This window comes from Taurulus bubalis (genome assembly GCF_910589615.1).
Source record: "Taurulus bubalis genome assembly, chromosome: 6".
NCBI classification, from domain to species: Eukaryota; Metazoa; Chordata; class Actinopteri; order Perciformes; family Cottidae; genus Taurulus; species Taurulus bubalis.
The window spans coordinates 12,042,182-12,055,786 of NC_136594.1; positions in this window are offsets into that span (position 1 = coordinate 12,042,182).

The window sequence follows — 13,605 nt, forward strand, 5'->3', positions numbered from 1 at the left end:
TTCTGCCATCCACCATGGACCATGATTCACAATATTATCCGTAGTCCCACAACAGCGTCTGAATGACGGCCGCAACCAGCGCTACTTCAGGCGGAGCAGCAACAGTTTGATTCAGCAACGGCAGGACGGTGGGGGTGACGGGCGGAGCTTCTCAATGCTGATTCTCAACGCTGATTGGCTGACACAACTTTGCGTCACGTGATTTTCCCGCCGAAATTGGGATATTTCAACTCGCGCAAATTTGCGCCGCGTCTTTCGCTCTGTTATCTGCTATTCGCGCCGCCTCAAACGACTTTGCATGTAATCTGGTCGCGCGTCAAATTCGCGCCGCGTTTAGTGTGAACGCAACATAAGTTCTACAAAGATGACTCACATAGAAAACATGTCACATTTCCCCCCCAAATCACTCAAAATCAATACTCAATGTTAATATCAATACTCCATCTTCTAGCTCCGCTGTAGAGTGCGTAAAGTGCACTAATGTTCTTAAATATTAGCTGCATGCCAGTTAACTCGCTCATCATTCCCTTTATCAGCTCTTGGAGTATTTGATGTCTTTGTAGCTGTCTAGGTCATGTTATGCTCGCTAAAAACATGATAGCATCGCAGTAAATTCCCTGGTCTGACGCATATTTATTTGATTATGCGCAAATCAAATTTGTTCTTCTTAATGGGTTATTTCATGCTAAATCTGGCTCTAAATCTGTTGGTTGAATGTTACTGAAAGATGTGTATAATTAAGCTACATGAGAGACCTTTAAGCATATTTTTTGAAAATCGCTGCAATGTGCAATAGTCTTGTCTTCATGTAACACACAATAAATGTGAGTCTAATTTGCAGGAGAGCAAAACCTCTAGGATGACTTAAATGCACATTTATGACATCAAAGATGTTGATTTGAGTATAATAGTAAATAAGTCAATGAACTATGAGTTTATTTGTTATACTCTTGATGTCATTTTGTTTAGACATTTTATTAAATTGATATTTAAAAAAATATATTCATGCAGTGTATTAAGAAAAACACATGTTGAATACAGTAAACATTGCATTGGAAAATAAATCTTTGCTCGAGAGGACACATGTCTGCCTCATTTTTTTTCCAGACACACACACACTCACCGTCTGCAGGCTCTTTCAAAATGAGACCTGTAACATGAAGTGCTCAAGATCCTGAAGTTTCTCAAGGACGTGACTCAACGATCTACTGGTTTAATACAAATGAAAGCCATAAAGAGGTTTAAAATACACTGCCAATTTCCTCTTGATCTTTATTTTCTGAGATATTCTGAATATCTAGTTGTAAATAAACAAATTGAATACACTGTGGTATTGTTTTAGTCTGACAAAACATTGGCGTCACACTATTATCAGAATACAATAATGTTTGAATTTACAATTGATTGATGTAATGTGTTGGTATTATGTGTGCTGGTCTGATTGTTTGGCCCAAAATCACACATTCCAAATTTGCCTCGCAGGGCTTTACAATCTGTACACATACGTCATCCCTGTCCCAGGACCTCACATCGGGTCAGGAAAACTTCCCAAAAATAGAAAAAAAACTTTCATAGGGAGAAAAAGGAAGAAACCTTCAGGAGTGCAACAGAGGAGGATCCCTCTCCCCGGATGAACAGAAGCAATAGATGGCATGTGTACAGAATGAACAACGTAACAGAGTTACAGCACATTCAATGAATATGACAGAAATTATTCATATAGTAGTCATGGACCACGATCCAGATAACCACCATCCATGTCAGCAGAAGGAGGTAGAGGGGAGGGGCAGGAGAATATAGCTGCAAACAATAGCGACACCAAGCAACTGTTACAGCTGCTACTACACCAGGCTTCAAGCACAGACTTGCCATAACCCCACTGCAGGAAATATATATATTCCACAAGTTGTGTGATGTCACAGTAACGATTCAGGTTTTGTGTCTGATCCTGTGAGATTCAACCTGGAAATAATCAACAGGTTATATTGGATGTAGGATGTTATCCATCAGACATGTCTGACTGTTTGATTTTATATCACATATCCACTTCTTGGTTGGAAAACCGCCATGCTTTGATCCTCTGTGTTGCAGTTTGAGACAGTAACACAGTATTAACTGAATCTGTCCTCCTGCCTCTTCTAAACGGTGTCAGCAGTTGTTTCTGGTGTTCTCCTAAAATGTAGCTATCTTCACATCAATTTCACACCAGGGATGAAGACGCCATCTAAAGAATATTCATTCATTCCTTGTTGAGAGAGACATTTTATTTCACCAAGAGAGATTATTTTGGAATAAATGAAAGAATACCTGGGTTGCGGCACAAGCAGGACGTGTCTGTTACCCTCCCATCTAAGTGAGTAGGTGCGAAACATAAAAGTTAGAAAGGCCATTTATTCCCTGGTCCCCAAACTAAAGTCACAATACTGAATTGCAGTTTAGGAAAACATTATGTATTTCTTTTGACTCTAATGTGAAACACTACATTAAAACAATTTAACTCAGGGTGAACTAAGACCAAAGCAAATTGTCCTATCCGCTGAAAAGAAAAGGAAAGTAAGAGAAATAATTTTACTTACAAAAGAGTGAGACAGGAAGACAGCATGCACATTGTTTTCAATGTGCAAAAAAAAAGACATTAAAATGCTTCTAACAAAGACTAGAATATCTTTACCAAATTATATTGTAACACTCAATAATATTTAATCACACCAAATGGAAAATTCACGATGTCTTGTGCACATATAATTTATACAAATTGCCCAGTTATTTAATGGGATTGAACATACCTTTGTAATCTTTGGGATTTCCACAAAAAAATATTTTAATTCTAGTTCAGTTAGTTTGTGCAAAGCATGGTTCCACATAATTACCTTAAAGGTAATAAAACTCCCAGATGTATCATCACATGCTCGCATGTGACTCCTGCATTGCTAATCATGTAGCGTTTCAGGAATCTACATCATAAAACTAATTGTACTTGATTCCTTTAGCTCTTGTCCCAGAGGGCAAATGTCTCTGTTTTACGATATTATGTATGTTACATTCTGAAGTCGATATCAGAGTATACATCTTAGTTGTGAATTTCCCAATAGAAAATAAATAAATAAATATATACATTATGTTATCTTGAATTTACAACATTGCTTTTTAGTTTCTTCGCTACCTTTCTGCTATCTACTGGTAACAATATTCAGTTTAAATTCTATAGGTCTTTGAAAAAGTTATTTCCCCATGTAGCCTAATAAGAACAGCTCAAAGAGTATATACAACCTATGCTAATTTTAGTGGTATGTGAAGCATGATATTTTAATAGCAGCGTTGGTCTTCACACTTTTTCCCCTAGTTGGGAAATAAAACTGTTTTTTAAATGTCTAGATAGTCAGAGATATAATCTCTGGATGACACTTGCAGCAAGTCATAACATTTCATGACTTTAATGAAAAGGTCCACCATGAGTAAACAAGATGATTACAGTATTTGGAAAAGGATTGAGCAAGTATTGGTTTGCAGGTGGAAATATAGCTCTAGGCAACAGATAGCACTGTTTCGCAAGTGCAGAACTTTTCAACAACATATCAATCTTCTTCGACTTCTTCGACTTTTCCAAATATAACAGGAATGTTTTAGAGCATGTTCATATCCTGCATTTTAGTTGGAATTTAAAGTTGTCTTTAAACAAAACAAGGTGAAGTGTGTGTGTGTGTGTGTGTGTGTGTGTGTGTGTGTGTGTGTGTGTGTGTGTGTGTGTGTGTGTGTGTGTGTGTGTGTGTGTGTAATCAGCTGTACAAATTGAGCTTTGTGGTTAATTTGGTTCAGCATGTGTCAGAAAATACTTTAAGTCTATGAGGATTAAAAACAGGACGTGGACCTTTAATGTTACAAAAACACAGTCTAGTTGGGTAATGAAATTGTGTTCACGCCTATTTTTGGTTTTGTCTCGGAAGGCTGCCATGAGACTGACCACATCTGACATGAAGTAACACCTTTAAAGTGCGAGAGCCTTGTGAACACATCGAGGCTGTTTAAAAGCTAATGGGGTTTCCTGAAGGAACCAGCTTGAAGGAAGCAAACAGAGGCTTAATATTGTATTCATTGTTTAGCTCTTTACCGTGGCGCACTGGCAGCTCCAACTACCAAGGGATTTGAATTACGGTTTGCGAGATGAAGTTTTTTCGCCTGATGATTTTCTCCTTGATCAATTGCACTGTCGCTGTAAGTACCAACACTTGATACATATTGTTTTCGTGCCACAGTCTTCATGGTTTTCAGCTAATACAGAAAACAAACCAGTTTTAAATGTAATGTTTTTTGCAGAATTGTCATCACAGCAGCAGTGATTCAGACAGTGATGAGGTCAGACATTCTCATGACAGCAGCAGTGAGTCTGACAGTGATGAGGTGAGAATCATATTAATCCTAACATGTATCAATTATAGTGAAATTATAACAAAACAACCATTTTAGATATTTTATTGTGATTATATTTTCTTGCTGCAGAGGGGTCTGCCGTTTCCTCACTGGCCTTTGTGGCCATTTCCCGGTCTGTGGCCGCCACCTCCTCCTCCACCCCCACCCCCAACTCCAGCACCAACACTTAAACCAACTACAACACCAAAACCAACCACAACTCTAAAACCAACCACAACCCAAGATCCGCAGACAACAGTTGTTACTACCACCGAGAAACCGCGAGGAGACAACGATTGAATTGTAGTGACCTGAGCGCAGGAATACCAGACTGAGTTACTCGGTTAAATGAAAATGTTTGCTGTGTGTGTTTATATTTTATATATGTTGGTTGTATTTGATCATGTTGCCATGTTGGAACCAGACTTTTAGAAACATGTAAACGTATTTGTCATTGTATTTCAGTATTGGTTCAGCAACTTTTCCACATTCTCATGTATTTTTCTGTTGACTACTTTCATGCACTTTTCATATAATTTCTGTCAGCATAATGTGCCACAGCCCATATAGCAACCTAAAGAATGTTTTGATATGTTGGGATTTAAAAGATGTAAACGTGAGACTTTTTTGTAACTATGAGTTTAGTTGGAGGTTGGTCTCATGACGGCTGTGGAGACACATGTGGGAGGTTGCTGACGACACACTGGTGTATCATCCAGTCAGTGGGCACACACATCACCATCCCTGGATCAACACAGCTTAAGAAAGGGATGAGAATTGAACCTTTAATACCTGACTCTTTGCTTCATCAGGGAAGTCTGTCGTACAGTACTTTTATCATGACTCAGCCCATTCATCGCACTGCACTGACAACTCTTTGATGCATTTATTCACAGTAACATTATTGTACAACTTCAATAACATTCTCACAAGTATACACCTGTTGTCCAATTTAATAACAGATCTATTATGTATTTTTACGTTTTGTGCCAAGACAGTGGGGGTTTTGCACAGCTACTCATTAAGAATGTAACCTTTTTTTCCAAGTTTGTTGTTTGTCAATGTCAATTTAACTTGCAATGTAAACCAGCTAAACAACAGGCAGGGGTTGGTGTGACTCACTACTTTTTTATCATGCACTGAATAATGACTTTTGAGTGTTTTATGATTTGTATTTGATGTGGAAAGGTTTTGAAAATTGTATAAATGTTTTGAATATTAAGGGTCGCATTTTTGTGGTAAAACTCTTAATCTAGTGTCTTCTGTCTGTCTGTCCCTTTTTTACATTGTCACTCAATATGACTAAAACATGGACATCCTTCCTGTGTTGAGCTCCTCACCATCAAAAGAACTATGATCTGGAGTAAAATATTGATGCTGTGTAGATGTTGCACTCAATAAACAAATAACTCTGGTAATCTTCCAATAAAGCCTTTGTTGTTTCACTAAGTGGTGTTTTATATGTTAACAGTCTGAAAAGGTAGGAAACCGATACAATTGAGTAAATTAAATGAAAAACACGTTATAGATCATGTGTGTGGCATGACTTGAGCATTGTGTAGGAAGCAAATGTGGATAAGTAAAGACTATTCATACTCTAATTATATACTGTACAATATCAAATAACAGTGCTTCAGATCTCCTCCATTTGCATGACAAAATTGTTGGGTTTTATACTAATTAAAGCCTCACAGCTATGAATAAGATGGAGAGTCCATCTGTAATATAATGGTTAGCTGTCCATGGTTTCCCCTCGCTTCACGGTACATGCTGGGATGGAATCCAGAAATAAGGTGTCCCATTCTGCCCACATCACTGAAAGCTCTAGTTGTCACAGCACATGTGCACAGCTATTATTGGATGAAATGTAGATCTTTGACTGACAGGAAAAGCTTTTAGCTGCTCCCCATGCACTTGTGAATACATGCAATGCCTGACTGTGTCCAGCTGAGAAAACATACAGTAAATGTTCAAACACTTCACTTAGTGACACGACCGACTTGGTCTACCAGTATACCATTATACCAGTTTGCATGAGTAAGAGTATACACCACAGAATTGGAGGAGAATGGAAAATCCTTTGATGATTATATGTAAACTCCAGGGCATGCTTGATTTCTTTGTGTGCTGCTGTCATGTCACTCTCTGCTATGTTTGGTTTGTTTCTTTTCATTCAATCGTGTTTATTGTTTACTGTTTTATCTTGTTACTTCCTGCCTTTGTGTGTTTCCCCACAAGTTTTGATTGTCTGCCCCGCCCCAATTAGTTTCACCTGTTCCTCGTTAGCTCTGCACTCACCAGACCTCCTGCTAGCCTGCTCTCCTCTCACTTCCCCGATCACTCTTCACTACACATACCAGCCTTTTTTCTCTGTCAGTTTGTCGTTGTTGCTTTGTTGCTGTGTGGAGTTTAGGTTTGCCTATCTCGTGAAAGCTGCTTTTGTCACTTTGAGCCTGTGAGATTGTTTTCATTAAAGTATCTTCAATGTATGAGCCTGTCTCTGAGTCTGCTTTGGGATCCCTCCTGTCTGTGCTGCTTCATTAGCCACAACAGCAGCATTTATATATTCACCCTTTTTTGCAGTGTTTGTATCTTAACCTCAAGGAAATTAGGCTTTAACCATAATAATAGCTTAATAATGTCTACCTTAAGTACTTTTTGAATTGCTAATTAAGGGCTTTAGCAATATTTCAAATGACAAAACTAAATAATAGTTGTCTCATTCCCATCTGGTAGATGTGCTTGAATAATTATGTGAAAATACATTTGAATTCCTTCACGGTGAGCATTAGAGTTTATTAGAGAAACAACATTTCGGTCTTGGCCCTTTCGTCAGGCATCAAATTCACGATATGAAACAACATCCTGATACTTCATACAGCCAATGACTTTCTTTTTTTTGATTGGTTGTTTCAACTTGTGGCTCTAGGATAAAGATGTTTCATATTCTACCTCCCTTTTTTTTGTGCACATTTCACATTTTGTTTGACCATAATTACATCAGCAAAACACTGACTCATCAGCCGCACCCACAGGTGCTCTGTAACAGGAAAAGCACAAGTCCTGGGTTCTTATGTGTTTGTTTATTCATTTCTTTAGACATTACTGCATCATAATAGAAGGAAAACAGGCAGTTTGGGACATTAAATGGATTTTCTTTAGCTTCCACTTCATTGCTTCATTCACACCCGAAGATGAGGTTTTTTTCTGTCATGTGATTGGTTCTTTCACTTTGTGAGCCGAGCATAAATCAATGCCTGCTCTCATCGTGCCTTGTTGAGTCTACTCTGATGTGCTGTTAGTGAACATTCCCTGAAGACTTTTATTGATCTTGTGGGCATAATTGTCTTTGTGGAAATGATTATTTTTATCCTGCCATGTTTTACCATTATGGTGTGTGTAGTACCAGTAAGTAGGCTCATTTATTGACTATATTAAAACGTTTTCTGAGTTTGGCTATTATGTGAAATCTGCTGTGACAGCGATTAAATAGACATTTTTCTTTCATATTTTTAGGTCCGTTCGCATGTCCTTCCTCCCCTGCTTTCACAAGGAGGAGCCACTCAAACCCAAAGAGTTGTTGAAGCCACAAACCAGCTACTTGACGCTCAGGCGCCAGCCCCTCTTTCTCCTATTGTGGAGCAACCACAGCCCGGGGTCCCCCAGCAGCCAGGTCCCATGGGTGGCCCCCAATTCCTGCCTCCCATGCACCACTACACATGGCCTTCACTAGGGGGCACTCCAATAATCCTCCCTCTGCAGCCGAGCATTTACGGATCCCAGCCTGCTAACCAGCCAATACTCCCACAGCAGCCTCTGGTAAGGCATATATATATATATATATATATGTGTGTGTGTGTGTATAGATCGATAGGCAACTAATTTAAAGGTTGTTTTTTTTCTTCCAGATTTTCCCTCCTTATAGATACATCCCACTTTTCTCATCTCCCTATAGGAATCAACTGGTAAGATACTACATTTGTATCATAGAAATGCGCAGTGTTTTCTTGGGCTGATCTTCCCATGAACTGCAAACAGTACTGCATGTACTGCTCTGGACTGAACTCTATAACTGCAGAGGCAAGCTTCAAATCACAAGCTTGAAAGATTTCACCTGGGGGGGTCTTTAACATGTTTCTACAGTTGAGTTTTGTGCTGTCAACATGTACAGAATATATAGGAAACCTGAAACTGGAAACTGAAAAGACATCTGTCACTTGATTTATGTCTGAGATGAAAACGTGGATGCTGTTTCTCATTTCAACATGTTTTTCTGCCACAAGTGATATTGCATTGTATCTAATTGTCCCATTTTGAGGATTTGTTGAGGGTTGGAATTGCAGTTTTGCATTGTCTTCGGGCAGAAACTGTTGACACATATCAAAATATAAATGTATTTTTGTTCTGTCTTGCAGTTCTCCCCAAATGGATTCCCAATGATTCTTGAATCGACTCTTCCACAAACACCAGCCAATCAACCACCGAACAGTCCGGTGTTACCTGCAGAAACACCTTCTGGAGCTGCTCCTTCTGGAGACGCACCTCAGCAAGTGCAGCAACAACAGGTGTCTCTACCTTTTTTGTAAATTGAGTCGGACAGTGTTCATATAAATAAATAAAACATATTCTACTTCAATATGTGGAAGAGTATAGCAAAGTAAAACTCTGCATTATATCAGACTAATTGTCCTCCACAGAATCCCCAAATTGTATACATGCTCCAGCAACCCAAGGTAAATGCAAAATACACTCTATAAACTTAAATATAATCATGATTTATGCTCAGACTGTTTTTGTAACATTCTTTCTGCCTATGTTTTATTTGACATCTGCTGTCGTTCTCCAGAGCGCTCCACTTGGTAGTCTTAGCTCAGAGGAGCTCCAGGTAACACAGCCAAGATTGTTATCTGTCTCTCAGCTTGTTCAAACAATCTGCTCTGTGAACCCAGTGATCCCACTGATGATTCCCCCACCCCCATGGCCTCTTACTCTCTCTACCTTTCCTCTCTTCTTTGTTTCAGATGGCAGCTAAACTGGGCCAGCTAGGTGTTTACCTGTCCACTGTGCTCACAAACTCGCCTGCAGGAGCAGTTCAGCCTGTGAGCCAGGGTGCTGGCCTCGTAAACCCAGAGCAGCAAAGTGTTGTGCCAACGTTGGGGACCTCCTTGGCTGGAGTGCAACAGACACAGGGGCCAGCAAGCTCTGGACCACAGCCGAACACTAACCCTACACTAACTATCCCTTCAGGTTTGGAGAGACAGGCGCAAGAGGTAGCGACTGTGAAAGCCCCTGTTCAAGAAAAGCGTGTCTGTGACTGCAGCAACAGGCAGAGATAACTTATAACACATTGAGAAAAAGCTTTTTTTTGTGGCCTTTTTAAGGATTATAATAAAGATTCATCCTGAATTGTTTCAACTTTTTCAAATGTGTTTTTCTTCACAATTTCAGTTTAAATGTATCATCTTAAACCTTTGCTTGTGACAACAGGCTGTGAACACAACATTGACATATTATCAGCTTTTAAGTTGATATGGTGAACATGTCACACGTCACGCAGACATAGTAATGATTACATTCATATGGAACACCTTTCCCTGATCAGTAAAATGACAATATTCACTCTCTCCTTATAGCCAGCTGTCTTGATTTCCTTCCACACTTGAGGGAAATATCTGTCTCATCTTTATGACCGACAAATATGAATTATAGCAGCTTTAATATATTCAGTTTCATGAACATTTAATTAAATTGCAACTGTGACTTTCTTTGTTATAACTGATTTTCTGAGCAACGTGATCATGTTCCTACAGTAATGCACATCACAAACTGCCCTGCAGCAGTTTTTGCTATAAAAATAAGACACGTTTGTCAAGAAAAAGCAGCACTGCATGTGTGAAACAGTATTAACTTCTATGTAAGAATTGCAATGAATCTTGAATGCCTTGAATGGTACTTCCAGGTTTCTGCATAGTAACACCATAATGAAAGAGGCCGTCTAATACCCATGCTGAAACCTTTTATTTAAAATTACTGGATTTGACCAAAGTGCAGCATTAAAGTATCCCCACAGGCTCACACACAGGTAACCGAGTATACCATTTAACGGAAGCCCCTTAATCAGTCTGTATTTAACAAACGGGAAATAAGTTTCAAAATAACAGTCAAAATAGCCCTCAAACATTTGATTGTGATGAAGGATTTGAGAAATGGTACAACTGCAATGTAATCATAATATTCATAATCAAATCAAATCACAATCAGCTATAAAACAGTATATTACCTATTATAGCAGGAATGGTCTATGATAAGATGGTTTAGAATAAACACCTAAATGAAAAAAATCTAATAAAGTTACATTATGTAATGTTAGTTTCAAAAGCTCCACTTTACAAACTCTGCATACATGTTTCTCTCACATGCAACTGATGGCCTTTTGTGCCGCAAGGATTCACCTGATACAACACATCAGTGGGGGATGACATGTGATTAATGTGCGTTTCAAGCCAGACATGTCTTACGAGGTTTCACACAAAGATATCGCTGCCAATTATGTGATCATGAAAATGAAAATCCTTGGCTTTTTACCAATAGCTGTCATAGGTTTGCTCGTCCTTTGTTTTGTCAGCAAATAAATAGGAGTAAATCTCTCTGCAGTGATCATACCCCTCCTCAACAATCCATCAGTACTTGTGTGTTGCCAGAAATAAAAGGTAATGTAGACAGTTAATATCATATAACATGACATTTTAACTTTGAACAATGTGTTTATCAATCATTATTTGACTAATAACCAAAAAAGAAAATCTCTTTTACAGCGTCATTCAAAATGAAATTCATCCTGCTTGCTGCCTGCACCATTTGGGTGGCTGTTTGTGCTCCTGTAAGGAAAACGCCTTGTGCATAATGGTTATTGACAATGTGGTCATTGAATAATACTGCATTTAAAGGTTTGTCTGAATTATTGATTTTACACTGATCTGCATTCCATTGATTCTATGGTATTTTCTTTACTCCTTCGCAGTCACAGATGTTCATGGAGTTTGACATCCGTCACGCTCCAGCTGAGGTACAGTAAATCATGACACACACACAAAAGCCCAGAGTAATAGACACAGTTTCAAACATCAGAAAATAAGCTCTGGACACAGAGCTGCTATAATGTGTTCACCACTGATGGTAATGTCTCGATAGCTGAGCCTGTTGCTGGCTCTGTTGCTAGCAGTTTGCTGCTTTTCTACACTCAAGGTTAACATGATATTCTTCTTCTTCTTCTTCTTCTTCTTCTTCTTCTTCTTCTTCTTCTTCTTCTTCTTCTTCTTCTTCTTCTTCAAAGGCAGCCCATGCTATTCCTGCTGGAGCCTCAATTGGAACTCTGGAAGTTGTAAGAGCTCATTTGTATTGTTTTAATACATTTTATCAAAAGCAAAAACTTTCTTGTGTGATAATCTGGACTGTTTTTATTTCCAGCTGCTCCCTGTTGATGCCCAGAGGCGGCTTGTTGGCGGACCTGTGAGTGACACAGTGTAGCTTTATCTATGTGTGTGCTTATGCTTAAGCCAATTAATTTAAGATGCATTAAAACCTACTTCCATTTGAATAAAAGTCAAACCCAGTCAAACCATGCATTGTTTTAACCTGTTTTAAATGTATATATTTTCCTTGTTATATATATTCATGTGTATGAGTCTGCCTGTGTGTGTTGTCATTGAAAGGTCCGTGGCTTCATCAAGCATGAGGTTCTTGAGCCAAACGGTATAGACACAACGGATGTGGTAAGTGACTGCAGATTGTTATTCCTCTGACAGAAGTTGTGTGCAATTTTATTGAGCTAATGATCTCTTGTCTTTCTCATCTACTGCAGTACTACTCCTTCGGTTTCGACCTGCATGCAGCTGCAGCTGCCCCTGCAACTCCTGCTGCCCATGCTGCCCCTGCAGCTCCTGCTGCTCCTGCTGCCCCTGCTGCCCCTGCAGCCCCTGCAGCTCCTGCAGCTCCTGCAGCTCTTGCTCCTGTTGTTCCTGTTGCTCCTGTTGTACCAATCATTGCTGCTAGTGCCCCTGTAAGAAAGATTACAGATTTTCCTTTAGAGACATGTACGTTTTTGACGCTTTGATTGATTTGACTGTAATAGCTGCAATGACCGCATCAGGTAGGAAACTGGATTGAATCGAAGTGGTGACGAGGGCAACAGGTTCATTTTGATGAATACGTTTTGCATCAGAGAGAAACAGTTTTCCAACTCTTCTGGCGGCATGTTGAGAAACATTGACTCATCAGCACATGATCCTCCCTCCTGATTGGCTCATCAGAGGCCTCTGTCATTTCAGGCTGCCAAACCCCGCAGAGATGATGATGATGAGGAGGAGGAGGAGGAGGAGGATTAAATAACCAGAGTCAGCAGGATAGGAGTGGGTGGAGCAGGACAGGTACATATGCATCCAAAATAAACATTTCCATATTTACAAGGCACATAGACTGTGCTGTGTTAATGCATAATTTCGATTTTTAGGTTTTAACGTTATAGCCCTTTAAGCCCTAACCCTAACCCTAACCCCTAATCCTATTTATTGTTTGAGTTGTGTTTAAAGGTTGTACATCGGTATTGATATAAAAGGGCTCAACAGGTTAAAGTTTGAAACACAATTTTACAATCATATATTCTCTTTGTGTGATTTGAATACATAAACAAAAAAATCATCACAAGAACAGTCAAGATGTGTTTGCTTCCCTTCTCACTTTAGTTGACCATTGCAATAAGTCTGCAGTCAAACCCCGGTGAAAGATGACAAGATGACAAGATGGTCAAAGATGACAAGCAACACTGCTGTTTAGTATGAAAAATATGATGCAATAATGTTGAAAAGAAAGCAGTGCTATATAGATGCTGCAAAACAAGTGTTATTTCTCATAATAAAACTTGGTGACATGAAAATAAATATGAGTGTGTTTTTTATCCCAGGTTTGAGCCACTGCATGTTGTTTCCTTAGTTAGGTTTAAAAACTACTGTTATACTACATATAAATTACTCATCTGTTCTACTGGTTATTGCTTTTATATATTTGTAGCACTTTATAATAACTACACACTATTTAGCATTAGTTAAGTATGAGTAAACGCTTAATTATTCATTTATAAAGCATTGTTCCAACATTAACACTCATTAGTATACAATACAATTCATAAGCACTGTTTTATTC